Source organism: Grammomys surdaster, unplaced genomic scaffold (assembly GCF_004785775.1).
Source record: "Grammomys surdaster isolate TR1022 unplaced genomic scaffold, NIH_TR_1.0 126313, whole genome shotgun sequence".
Lineage (NCBI taxonomy): Eukaryota > Metazoa > Chordata > Mammalia > Rodentia > Muridae > Grammomys > Grammomys surdaster.
In genome coordinates, this window is record NW_021621113.1 from 8,715,785 (window position 1) to 8,730,029 (window position 14,245).

Sequence of the window (14,245 nt, forward strand, 5' to 3'; positions counted from 1 at the left end):
AAAAAAAAAAAAAAAAAAAAAAAAGAAACAAAGAGAGAGAAGGAGGTGGGGAAGGGAGGGAGAAAAGGAGAGAGAAAAAAAAGGAAACTGGAAATCAAAGTCCAGAGACTGAATCAATTGCCCAGGATCCCCTAGCTAGTCAATGACTTATCCAAGACGAGAATTTAGGAACCCCTAACTCCAAACCCGTGTCTTTTTTTCCTCCTCTTCCCCCTCTCCCCCTCTTTCCCCTTCTCCCCCCTTTTTCTTTCCCCTCCTCCCCCTCCTCTTACCCTTCCTCCTCTTCCTCCTCCTCCTCTTCTTCTTCCTCTTCTTGTTCCTCCTCCTCCTCCTTCATTTTGGTTTTTCAAGACAGGGTTTCTCTGTGTAGCCTTGACTGACCTGGAAATTACTTTGTAGACCAGGCAAGCTTTGAACTCACCTGTCTCCTGAATCCCGAGATTAGAAGTGTGCACCACCACCACCACCTGCACCAAAGCCCAGGTTCTTAATCATCCCATTTCCCAAAATCCTTCAGTAAATGAGAGAAGAGAAACCAAAGGCTGGAGTGATGGCTCAGAGGTTAAGAGCACTGACTGCTCTTCCAGAGGTCCTGAGTTTAATTCCCACATGGTGACTTACAACCATCTGTAATGGGATCTGATGCCTTCTTCTGGTGTGTCTAAAGATGTGACAGTGCACTCATATAGATAAAATAAATAACTATATCTTTAAAAAAGAAAGAAAAAAGAAAAGAAACCCAGAAGTAGTCTAAGGGCAAGACAATTAGTGCCTACCCTCCAACATTAATGGGCTTCACACTAGGAGATTTTAGCAGCAGCTCCTCCCCTGCCCCCACCTGCCCCTGGGCTGGGGGCATCTGAGAAGTGTGCCGCGCAGAGAGCGGCAGTGGAAAACCCTGAAGGAGTCTGAGGTGTCCGCCAAGCAAGGAGAGGAGCTTCCCCCAGATGGATACATTTCTAGAGGAAGGATACGTTTCTTAGAGGCACTTGCTTGGCACACAGTAGGGTGTCCACGGGTGCAATGGCAGACACTGGGGCAGCCAAGCAACAGGAAAAGACAACACAGCTGAATGCTGGAGGACCTGAAGGAAGACAGAACAGTAAGGCTTGGGCTTTGAGGGTTAAACCAAAGAGGAGTAGCAGGTTTAGCTGACCACAAAGGTTCCAAAGAATCTACCCTGGCAGGAGGCTGAAAGGCAGGAAACATTCAGAACGTTCTGGAAGAAGTTCATCATGTCCTATGCCAGCTATGCTTTGGAAGATGTTCTCATTGAGGTGAACTGACCGGTGATAGCCCTTTGGTCTCCAGAACGCCATTGGCTGTAGAACCCAGTGGGGGTGGAGGGACGGTGATGACTCAGGCACCAGGAACAGTCTGCAAGCGGTTAGGAGTCAGTTAAGTATATCCCCACTGGGGTCATCATGGAAGTACCAGGACAACAAAAGCCATGCTTACTGGCTCTGAATCTCTAGGATCTAGCAGGTCCCTCATGAGATGCTTATCAATGGGATAAGTTAATAAATGCTTATTATTAGCATATCTAATTATGAACACTGCTTCCCGGTATTTGTGGTGATGGAATCTAGGACAGCACCGTAGTGCGTGGATCACCGCACAACGTTCAATTTCTAGGTTCAATGTCGTAAGTGTGGATCATTTCCCCTCTTCCTCGTACCTAAATCATTCAACTATAGGCGTTTTCTACACAGATGGCTGCTGTCTGGAAGCCCAGCTCCTGCAGCCTGCCTAAGCTCGCATGAGCAGGACATCTCGGATGAGCAGAGCATCATGGCTGAGCGTGGAGAGATGGGCCCCAAGGGTTAACAGCCAGAATGACCTTAGCTAGCTTCAGGTTCTTTAAATAGCCATTTATCCTCTCCCTCTGGATGCAACACCTTGTGTTTTGGCATGTGTAGCTAAGTTGGACACCCAAAGCTAAGAATGTGAAACAGACAACCCCCAAACCCCAAGAGAGCCCCCAACTTGATGACCTCAGCTATATCGTCTATAACTATGTTGGCCTTCTTTTCTGTGACATACAAGATCACACAGGACTTTAATTACTGCCCAGCTCACTGCCCTTTGGCAGTGTGTACTCATAAACTATTTTTCCTAAATAAGTATAACTATATAAAGCTCATGTAAGGCCCAGCCTGTGACTCACACCTGTAATCCCAGCACTCAGGAGACTGAGACAGGAGGTTGAGGACATCAAGGCCAGCCTGGGCTACGTCAATGAGAGACACTGTCTCAACACATAAAAATGTATCCAACCTTCTCTATGGTGGAACGTGCTAGTCTCAGCAGCTTCCAGCCATGTTTCTACCCAAAACAGTCACGCACACATGGTGGGGGTGGGGTGCTACTTTATTTCCTTAATAAAGAGTTGAGCTTTGGATTTTTTTGGGGGGAGGTGTTCTATATTTGTGGGGGCTCTTTTGTTTTGCTAAGTAATTCAGGTAGCCCATGAACACCATCTGTAGGCCTGCCTTTGAAACTTGCAAACCTCCTGCCTCAGCTCCCCAAGTATCTGGGCTGAGCTACTAGGCCCAGCCAAAGGTCAATCAATGATCTTTTGCACTCTCCCAGAAGTTGCCTGGGCTGCTGGCAGGTACCTGCACAGGCCCTTTATCTCCCCTAGAGTCAAGTTCTGCCTGGTGCCCAGGCCTCTGTCTGCCTGACAGTCCAGGTTTACTCTGAGGTGCTTTGTGTTTGTGTGTGTGTATCTGCCTGTCTTCATAAACTTTTGTTGACGTGTAGTTTCCTAACTGTTGTCTCTGGTCATTTGTTTGCGCTGTCCCTCCAGGCTTGTTCCTGCTCACTTCCTCCATCACTTCCTTGAAAACAGAAGGAGGAAGGAGGAAAGAGGAAGTGTTTGGAGAAGAACACCATCTGGCGCTCAAGAGGAATTTGTGTTGGGTAAATTACAGTGCCTCAACTTGCAAATGCATAGAAGAAAAAAATGAAACCTAAACAGTTTCTCTTTCATGTTAGAGAACCTACTGGGGCAACAGAGTTTACTTTTCTTTTATTTTGTCATACTACCTAGAATTGGGAGAAATTTTGGCTGAAAATGGGTCTTGGAGACAGAAGTAGCAGAATTTAATTCAAAGCACCCAGAATCAACTGCTCTGGAATTCCAGGAGTCGATGTAATGGAGGGGCCCATAGGCCCCTCCACACTTGCTTGGGAGGCCTTCCTCCAAACCCTTGTAACTACACTTAATCCCTCAGGAATGTCAATAAAACTTTCCTGGTGAATTTCCTTTTGGTTCTCGACACCTACTTTAATATTTTATTTGATAGACATGACTAGTTTAAAATGTTCTGGGCTGGCAAGATGGCTTGGATAGGATTTATGTAGCCCAGGACGGCTTTGAGCTCACTCTGAAATCACCAGTGATCTTGAATGTCTGATCTTCCTGCCTGCACATCCCAAGGGCTGAGATTATAGGCGTGTACAACCACACAATGTCTATGTGGCGCTAGGAGTCAAACGCAGGGCTTCACAGATGCTGGGCAGACGCTAGACCAAGTGAGCTACATCTCAAGTGAGCTCTGTCTCCAGCTTCTTCCATTCTTTTTATAGCCCTTTGCTGTTAACGTCTCTGGCTGACCTAGCACCCTCTCAGTTTTTGGACTATAGAGACAAAGTTAAACAGCCTACCTCCCCTGGCTTAGCCTGCAGCTAAGATGTGCTTAGGGACAACACCGAAATCCTAAGGATGTCTTCATCTTCCTGTAGCCTCCTACCTCATGACCCCACCTATATATTTTGCAAGTACATTGATGCCTGACGGCAGAAGCTTAATTCTTTCTATGGTAAAAGGTCCTCCAGGGTAACTTGAATCCATGTTCACCCGTACTTGGCTCACAACAAACAATCTTCATATTTCCTGCAAGGAGGCCTGGGACGACCTTGACACTTGCTGCGGTGAAAGAGCGAAGAGATCATAAAAGAAAACCCTTGTTTCCGGAGAAGAAAACAAAGACTGTTTACAGAATCAGGCGAACATTCAAGGTTAACTGACATTTTCACTGAAAACCTTCTTGCTTGGGAGTGTTGGCTTTGGAAGTCAGCCTGCTGTTAACTCTAGACTGTTTCCCTCAAGGGGCTCAGCCTAACACTGGCACTTCTATTCTACACAAAGCAAATGGTTGTGGATGAGTGCAGCCCTCAGCATTCAGGACTGGTATTAAACAAAACTGGTGACAGAAACAGTTTTAAAATCCCCTTGAAGCCAGGAGTGGCACACACCTTTCATCGCAGCATCTGTGAAACAGAGGCAGGTGTATCTTTGTAGATTCAAGGCCAGCCTGGTCTACATAGCTAGTTCCAGGACAACCAGAGCTACATAGTGAGATCCAGTCTCCTTAAAACATAGTAATAAGATAAAAATGTCACCTGAATTAAGAAACCATTACTAATGTTACTATGACCCTTTAAAGACACGGTAAAAGGCTTTGGAAATACTTCAAAAAAAAAAAAAAAGGCAGCTGGAAAGATGGCTTGGCAGTTCAGAGCCTGCACTCATCTTCCAGAGGAGCCAAGTTATTTCCTAACATCCATGTTGGGCAACAGCCTGGAACTCTAGCAACAGGGGGATCCAAAACCATCTTCTGGCCTCCAGGGGCAGTCATGTGTTCAAACCCCTTCTCCTGCCCTGCTCACGTAATTTTAAAATAAATCATTAAAAAAGGAGAAAGAAGCTGGTTACAAAATGATATAAAAATCTTTAATTGCTATTTTTTTTAAAATAAGCTCTCATGTAGGCCAGGCTGGTCTTAAACTTGCTATATAGCCGCTGCCCCCACCCCCCCCCAAAAAAAAATCCCTGAACTACAGATCCAGATCTTCCTGCTTCCATCTCTGGAGTTCTAGGATTATAGATGTGTTACTACCACATTCGTTCTTTTTTTAAAAAAATTACGTGGACAGGAAAGTAGGCTCAGATATTTTGGTTATCCTGATAAGCCCTTAGAAACAGCGATCGTGGGAGTGATCATGGGACTTTATTGCCTTGTCTATTCTTTGACTATTTGTGTTTATTGTCTTGCTTGTTCCTTGACTATGTGCATCTATTGTATTGCTAGTTCCTCAACCTAGAACTGACCTTAATGCTTGCTTGTAATCAAAATGGTATAAAAGCAAAAAAAAAGTAATTATTTTATATGTTGTTATATATAATCAAAATTATGGTATATAATCAAAATTTATGATTATGATGATTGTGTGCATCTTATACAAATGTAAGTTTAAAAGATGACAAAGATTTTTATCAAATATGTTATTATTTTCTCAAAAAAATTATGTTTTCAATTATTTGTTTAGAGATGCTGGTGTTGTAACCTAGGCAAGCCTCGGATCACAGTCATGATAGGGTTTCATGTTGCCCAGGCTAGCTTCAGACTCACTATGTAGCTGAGAATGATCCTCTCGACTCCTTCCTCTACCACCAAATGTTGGTCTAACAGGTCTTTACCACCACACCCAGTTACTGTAACGCCAGGGATAAACACAGGACGTCATGCTTGCTGGACAAGCACAGTGCCACCTGAGCCACAGCCACAGTCCTGTTTCATTTTCCAGTACTTACTTGTTTATGGCCTACAATGGCCTCAAACTCTTGGAAACGCTCCTGCCCTGGGCATTCAGAAGCTGGAATCGTGAGTGTGTACTACCACAACTGGCTCAGGATTAGCCCGTTCAAATCGACTCAAGTGAAAACCCCTCACAGCACACCTTTGGACATTCGGAATAGAGTTTAAAGGGGGGTGACTCAGCCAGAGAGACTGTGGGATGGGAGGAAATCCTGGAAGGTGTCCCAGAAGGCCAATAGAGGAAGTTGAGGGGTGCTGAATTAGTCAGGACACACTTGGGAAAGGAAACCTGCAGAGTTTGGCGGAGTGTGCCTTTGATCCCAGCACTCCAGAGACAAGATGATTTCTCTGATTTTTTTTTTTTTTTTGAGACCAGCCAGGACTACATCATGAGACTCAAAAACAGAGCGTACTAAAGAAGCGGCTGTCTGAATAGTAAATGTTACAGTTCTAATGAAGGGGCTGCCTGGGTAGTAAGTGCTACAGGTTGAACATTAGTGGTTCCCACAGGCTCACATGAATGAACGTTTAGCCTCCAGCAGGAACTGCTTTAGGAGGTTATAGAGTCTTGGGACCTAACAGAAGGAATTGGGTTACCAAGTGGCAGGTCTTTAGGTTTAGACTCCAGCCAAGGCCAACTTCCACCACCTATTTCCTCTGTGATTTCCACCACCATTGTAGTGGTGTGAATAAGAGTGTGATTTCCACCACCATTGTAGTGGTGTGAATAAGAGTGCTCCCTATAGGCTCATATATTTGAATGTTTAATCATCTGGGGGTGGCACTACTTGGGAAGGATTAGGGGGCGTGGCCTTGTTGGAGTAAATGGTTCACTGGGAGTGGGCTTTGAGGTTTCAAAAGCCCAAATTAGACCCAGTGTCACGTTCTCTGCTGCTTGTGGATACGGTTGTAGAACTCTCAGCTACTTCTCCAGCACCATGTCTGCCCGTGTGCCACCATGCTCCCTGACATGCTGATAATGGACTGAAGCGTTGACTGTAAGCAAGCCCCAGTTACATGCTTTCCTTTTAAAGAGTTGCCATGGTGATGGTGTCTCTTTACAGCAATAGGACACGTAGGGCTAAGACAATCATCCACCATGGTGGACTGTATTTCCTCAAACCACGAGCCAAGCTAAATCCTTCTTCCTTTATGTTGCTTCCTTCAGGACCACTCAAAGGTTCATACTGACGAAATCTCAATGGCCCTGGGGTGAAGGAGGAAGGCAGTTATGCAGTTACCCAGAGCTCAAAGGAACAGTGTCTCCAAGGCTTGTGTGGTAGAAGCCAACTTCTATACTTCCAAGCCATTGTTCCTGCTCCTGCAGCCACCACCCAGATCCACTGATGTCATTGTCACTAGAGACAACACTCTTACTGTCATTTATCTCTGCTACCAAAGATCCCACCAGAATCCAGAAGCAGGAAGGAAATCATACATACATACATACATACATACATACACACATGCATACATATACACATATACACACATATACATATATACACATGCATATATACATGTATAAATATACAAACATATACACACACATATATATACACACAGATATACATATATTCATATACACATACATACATATATACATATGCACATACACACACACACATCAAAGCTTTTTGTCAGCAGGACTAAGTAGAAGGCAGCTAGGCAAGAGCCAGGAAAACACAGTTTGTCTTTCTCTGATGTGTAGCAGAGTGAGGGCAGGCAGGCAGACAGGGCTGAGAACAACAGATAAAAGACCAGCACTGTCTGACTCTGTGCTCACACGGTGTTCTCTACCTCACTAGACTCCTGATACTTAACTATTACAGTTGTAGCAACCCTAAATTTTCTCCATAAAAGTAGGCAAAAAAAAAAAAATCCCTCTCACAAAGACCTATTGTCTCTCTGGCAAAAATGAGAAACAAAATTCGTCTTTGAAGGCTAGCAGTGTACCCCAGTGACCAAGCATGTGTTCAATGTATGTAGAAGAAGACTTGAAAAAGGCAGGCTTCTTCTTGTTGTTGTTGATTACAGGTTTGTTTATTTTATGTATGTGAGTGTTTTGCCTGCATATATGTTTGGGCACCACACGTGTCCCCGTAGAGGTCAGTTGGGCATGGAGCTCCTGGAAATGGAGTTACGGATGGTTGCAAGCCATCATACGGGTGCTGGGGACTGAATCCAGATCCTAGTGCTATTAATGGCTGAGCCATCTTTCCAGTCCCCTGAAAGCTTTTAAGGGAGAAAGCCACCTCGATCTCTTTAATATCATTAGGCAATAAGTCCTCGTGACAGTTTATCTTTCTTGTGACCTTAATTGAACATATAGAATCACCGTGGGAACACACATCCTGGTGTGAGGGTGGAGGTCCTTCCAGAAAGGTTCAACTGACAGTAAAGACCTACTGGAAATGTCATGGGGCCTTGCCATGCGCTGGGCTGTGGACTGAACACAAGCAGTTCTCTCTCTCTCTCTCTCTCTCTCTCTCTCTCTCTCTCTCTCTCTCTCTCTCTCCCTCTCTCTCTCCTGATTGTGGATACAGTATGACCAGCCACCTCATGCTCCTGCTAACATACTATCCCCGTCATTGTGCTATAACCCTTAAAGCTCTGAGCCAAATGTGAGCTGGAGAGACGGCTCAGTGGTTAGGAGCACTGACTGCTCTTCCAGAGCTCCTGGGTTCCACTCCCAGCATCCATACGATGGCTCACAAACCATCTGTAACTCCAGTCCTCTTCTGGCCTCTGAGAACACCAGGCAGGCATATGGTGCACAGACATACACATAGGCAAAAGAACCATACACATAAGGTTAAAAAAATAAAAAAGTATTAGCTAAATTAAACCCTTCCTTCCATGAGCTGCTTTTGTCAGAAAAATAACTGCAGTCCTCCCTTAGCCCAGTCACACTCCCAGCTGCACAGCCTGTAATTCAGACACTAACTGGAGTCAGGTACTGTACTGCCTTCACTGCATAATGGGGTTTTTTCCTCTTTTAAAATACATTCAATGGCTTTATTTGCCCAGGAGCAGAAATTTAATCAAAACCAGCTGAATGTCCCGCCCTCATCTGACTCCTCTGCCTTGCCTTTCTTCACCTCTGCTTGCAGCAAGGGCAGAGCCAGCATCAAGAGCTGCAGAGCCAGAAGTGGCAGAGGCAGTCAGGACCCCACAGCAGGCACACTGGCGAGCTTCCAACATCCTGGGCCATGACCTCCGTGATGTTTCTTTCCTTCAGCTCACTGATGGCCTTGTTGAGTTGGTCTATGCCCACGCTGTCTGGAATCTTCTTGATGTCCTGGGCACAGGGGGAGGAGGTGGCCCCAAGGGCATAGCAGTTTGGAGGCAAAGGACAGGCCTCAGCAAAGGGGATGGGATGGGAGTTTGAAACCACTTTTTTTTTTTAATTTTTTTATTGGATGTTTTATTTACATTTCATATGTTGTCCCCTTATCCCATTCCCCACCCACCCAGGAACCCCCTATCCCCTCACCCCTCCTCCTTCTTCTCTGTGGATGTAACCCCTACCTATCCCCCCACTCCCACCTCCCCACCCTCAAAATTCCCACCCCCTGGGGCGTCCAGCCTTCATGAGGTCAAGGATCTCTTCTTCCACCTATGCCCAGCAGGGCCCTCCACTCTTACGTATTCAGCTGAAGCCCTAGATCCCTCCCTAAGTGCTCCCAGGCTGGTGGTTTAGACCCTGGGAGCTGTGGTTGGTTGGTATTGTTGCTCTTCTCATGGGGCCACAAACCCTTTCAGCTCCAATGGCCTTCACTCTGACTCCTCCATTGGGAACCCCATTATCAGTTCAATGGCTAGTTGTGAGCATCTGCCTCTGAATATGTCAGACTCTTGAAGACCTCTGAGGAGACATACATATCAGGCTCTTATCAGCATGCACTTCCTGACTTCCACATCAGCATCTACCTTTGGTGACTGCACATGGGATGGATACTCAGGTGGAATGGTCTTCAGATGGCCCCTCCTTCAGTTTCTGTCCCTCACTTTGTCTCCATATTTGCTCCCTTGAGTATTTTGTTGCTCCTTCTAAGAAGGACCGAATCACCCCCACTTGGTCTTCCTTCTTTATGAGCTTCATGTGGTCTGTGAGTTGCATCTTGGGCATTTCAAGGTTCTGGGCTAATATCCACTTTTTTTTTTTAAAGATTTATTTATTTTATGTATGTGAGTACATACACTCCCTTCAGACCCACCAGAAGAGGGCATCAGATCCCATTACAGATGGTTGTGAGCCACCATGTGGGTGCTGGGAATTGAACTCAGGACCTCTAGAAGAGCAGTCAGTGCTCTTAACCACTGAGCCATCTCTCCAGCCCTTGAAACCACTTTTTAATGTTCTTACTCAGAAGCCTTTTGTGAGTCCCTTTCTTCTTCAAAGACCAAGGCCACCAAGGTAAGTGTCCCCCAAAGGTCTGTTAAAGATGTGGCTGAAGGCTGTCTCCAGCCGATTGAAAGAAAGTGGAACAATTTTTCTTTCTTTCTTCCTTCCTTCCTTCCTTCCTTTCTTTTGTGTGTGTGTGTGTGTGTGTGTGCTGGTATTGGTGTTGTTTCGAGACAGGGTTTCTCTGTGTAGCCCTCTAGCTCTGGCTGTCCTGGAACTCATTCTGTAGACCAGGCTAGCCTTGAATTCAGAGATCTGCCTGCCTCTGGGATTAAAGGCATGCATCAATACCGCCTTTCTTCTTCTTCTTCTTCTTCTTCTTCTTCTTCTTCTTCTTCTTCTCCTTCTCCTTCTCCTTCTCCTTCTCCTTCTCCTTCTCCTTCTCCTTCTCCTTCTCCTCCTCCTCCTCCTCCTCCTCCTCCTCCTCCTCCTCTTCTTCTTTTCTTCTTCTTCCTCTTCCTCTCCTCCTTCTTCCTTGAAACAGGGTCTCACTGTATAGCCATGGCTGGCCTGGAACTCACTGAGTACCCCAACACCTGATGGCTTCAAATTCACAGAGATCTGCCTGCCTGTATCTCCAGAGTACTGGGGTTTTAGTGTCACCAATAATCAGGATTGGGGAAATTTAAGAGGTGAGGCCTGACTGGAAACTATGTCATGGTGGCCATGGCCTTGAAGGAGATGTTGGGACCAGGTACCCACCCCTGGTCTTTGCTTCCTGTCTACCAGGAAGTGACAGCTACCTCTGGCTCGGGCTATGATGCACTCCCCCACCACAGATCCAAAGCAACAGAGCTAAGCAACCATGGATTGACAGCTTGAATCAGGCAGGGGTGACACATACTTGCTATCCCAGCATTAGAAGATGAAGGCAGGAAGATCAGAAAGTCAAAGTTATCCTTGGCCACTAAGCAAGTTAGAGGCCAGCCTGATCTACATAAGACCCTACCACAATACAACAAAAAACAGGAACAGAAAGGTGGCTGCCCCATTAGGAATGCTTGCTGCAAAATCATGAGAATCAGATTTCCGAGGCCAGCACTCCTGTGACAAATTGGGCGTATAGAAAACTCACGTAATTCTAGCTGTTGGAGCTCTGATACTCTTTTCTGGCCTCCATACATGTGTACTCATGTGCACTGGTACACATGTATGTGCATGTGCTCATACAGATACATACATAATAAAATGAATATATACATATGTGAGTGAAATAGTTTTTAAACATTTTCTTGATGGGCACAGTGGCACATGCTTTTAATCCTAGCACTCAGGAGGTGAAAGCAGGCAGATTTCTGTGTGTTCCAGGCCAGCTAGGGCTACATAGTGAGAGCCTGTCTCAAAGATTTTTTTCAGACGTGAGAGATGGCTCAGTGGATAAGAGCACTGGGTTGTTCTTCCAAAGGTCCTGAGTCCAATTCCCAGCAACCATATGGCAGCTCACAACCATCTGTAATGGGGATCTTATGCCCTTTTCTGGTGTGTCTGAAGACAGTGACAATGTGCTCACATAAATAAATAAATCTTAAAAAAATTTTTCTTTTCTCTTCATAAGTTAATATTCTTGTGTATATTAACAGTAATGGAAATCTGGCTAACTTGGCTGGAACTTGAGGCCTTACTAAGCTAGAACAAACATTCTTCCATTATCTCTGTTAGACTCAGCTGAGCCAAGAGTCAATCTGGGAGTCTCAACTGAAGAACTGCTCAGATCAGACTGGCCTGTGGGTGTGTCTGGGGCCACATTTTCCTGATTGCTATTGATGTAGCGGGGCTGGGACCACTGTGGGAGGTGTTCCTGGACTGAAAGAGTGCTAGTTGAGCTCCAAGCAGAGAGAACAAGTCAGCAGGTACTGTTCCTCCAGTCTCTGCATCACCACCTCCCACCAGGTTCCCACCTTGGCTTTCCTCCATAAAGGGCTGTAACCAGTAAACTGAAATAAACCCTTTCCTTCCCAGATTGCTTTGAGTCGTGATATTTATCACAGCAACAAGGAAGTATGCCATGCTTCACACTACAGAAACCACGCCGACGTCCAGTTCTCTAACTCACCTATCTGCCCCTCCTTTAAGCCTTTCAGTTTCAAACTTGGTGCCTATAGGTCCTATGTCTCTTCCGAGCACCGCAGCCATGGTTATTCAAGGCTTGGCTCGAGTTCAGTTCTTACACACAACCCTGTCCTAAAAGCACGAACCTCCCAGGACTACCCAGGCTGCTCTGGGTTTGTTTTTTCCTGGCTCCCCAACAGCACCCTGGGGATAATGTCTCCTCCATTTCCATTTATTGACGAGTATCTGGCTGCGGAAGCTGGAGAAATGAATTGGCAATACATAGCAGGCTATTCATTTGAAGCCCAAGATGTTAACTGCCCAACCTCAGCTTCCTGTAGTCTCCTGTAACGTCCACACAGGCTGTTCAGTCCTGAATGGTCTAATTCAGTGTCTCGATTAACCATCAGAACTTCAAAGGGGTTCAGCTGGCCCAGAGACACTGTTCTCAGAGTAGCTGCTGCTAGCTGGGTGAGGTGGTTAGTGATCAGTGGGGCTTGTCAGCCAATATCAGGAGAGGTGCAGACAAAATGCTTTCCCGGGAGGGAGGGGTACAGCTGGATGACAACTGTTCACCCTGAGAAAAACTAGCACAGCAGGTGTGCATTAGTATGGTTTGCTTTGTGTGTGTGTGTGTGTGTGTGAGAGAGAGAGAGAGAGAGAGAGGGAGAGAGACAGAGAGAGACAGAGAGAGACAGAGACAGAGACAGAGACTCACTATATACTATGTCATCTGTGTCGTTTTGTTGGCCTGAACCTCACTATGTAGACTCAGTTGACAAAGAACTGCCTGTCTCTGCCTCCTGAGTACTGGGATTAAAGTGTGTACCCCAAATCTCTACTTTTTAAAAGATAGGGTTTTTGCCATATCAACTAGGTTGGGCTTGAATTTCAGGCAGTCCTATCTCTGTCCCCACCCCCGGAACTAATCCTAGTTTTTCTGCCGAACAGGAAGTCTCAAACCCAGAGACTCGTGCATAAATCATCTCTTAAAATTCTATAAACCCAGGTGTGGGAAGTTGTGCCTGTAAACTCAGAATTTGGGAGGTAGAGGTAGGAAGATCAGGTGTTCAAGACTATCCTCTGCTACATAGAGAGTGTGAGTCCAGCCTGGGCTACATGAGACCACACCTTAGATCATCAAAACAAAATCCAAATACCTCTACCAAGAAGGAAAGCAGCTGGCCAGTGGTGTATGCCTTTAATCTCAGCACTTGGGAGGCAGAGGCAGGCGGCTCTGTGAGTTCGAGGCCAGCCTAGTCTACAGAGTGAGTTTCAGGACAGCAGAGCTACACAGGGGACACCTGTCTTGGAAAGAAAAAAGACTTGGGAGGCAGAGGCAGGTGGATTTCTGAGTTCGAGGCCAGCCTGGTCTACAGAGTGAGTTCCAGGACAGCCAGGGCTATACAGAGAAACTCTGTCTCAAAAAAACAAAAAACAAAATACAAAAAAAAAAAAAAAAAAAAGAAAGAAAGAAAGAAAGAAAGAAAGAAGAAGGAGAGAAGGAAAAGGAACACAGTTACTTTGTTTGCTCTAACCTTTGCTAGGAACAATCCTAGGACATCTAACCAGAAAACTATTCAGTTTGGAGATCTTTAAAGTGTTCTGGCCTGCTCCCAGTACTCAGCAGGCAGAGGCAAAAGGCTCAAAGTTCAAGGCTGTCCTCATCCTTGTGGAGAGTTCCGTGCCAGCCTTGGCTACATGAGACCCTGTCTCATAAAAAGAAAGACAAGGGAATAGGGATACGAACCCAGCCAGCATGCTGCTTGCTGCTTGGGGCTGAGGATCTGGGACATGCCTGTAATCCCAGCAGAAACAGATCCCTGGGCTTTCTGGTCAGCCAGTTTTGTAAAATCATATAGCTCTGGGTTCCCTGAGAGGAACCTTCTGGAAGCATGTTGTCCTTTCAGGTATGTTTGTTCCCAATGTAGCTAACAGCAGCAAACTAAATTATAGATAAGGATAGGTAAGGAATTAAACACCAAAACCAAAACCGGGTTGGCAACATGGCTTGGCCAGGAAAGGTACTCTCACACAAGCCTGGAGACCTACCTCAGCTTGGTCCCCAGAATCTATGTAAAGGAGAGAATGGATTCCCCAAAGTTGCCCTCTGACCTCCATATGGGAACAGTGGCACACTCCCCTCATGCTAGCCTGCACACCACTTGAATACTTACAAAACCAA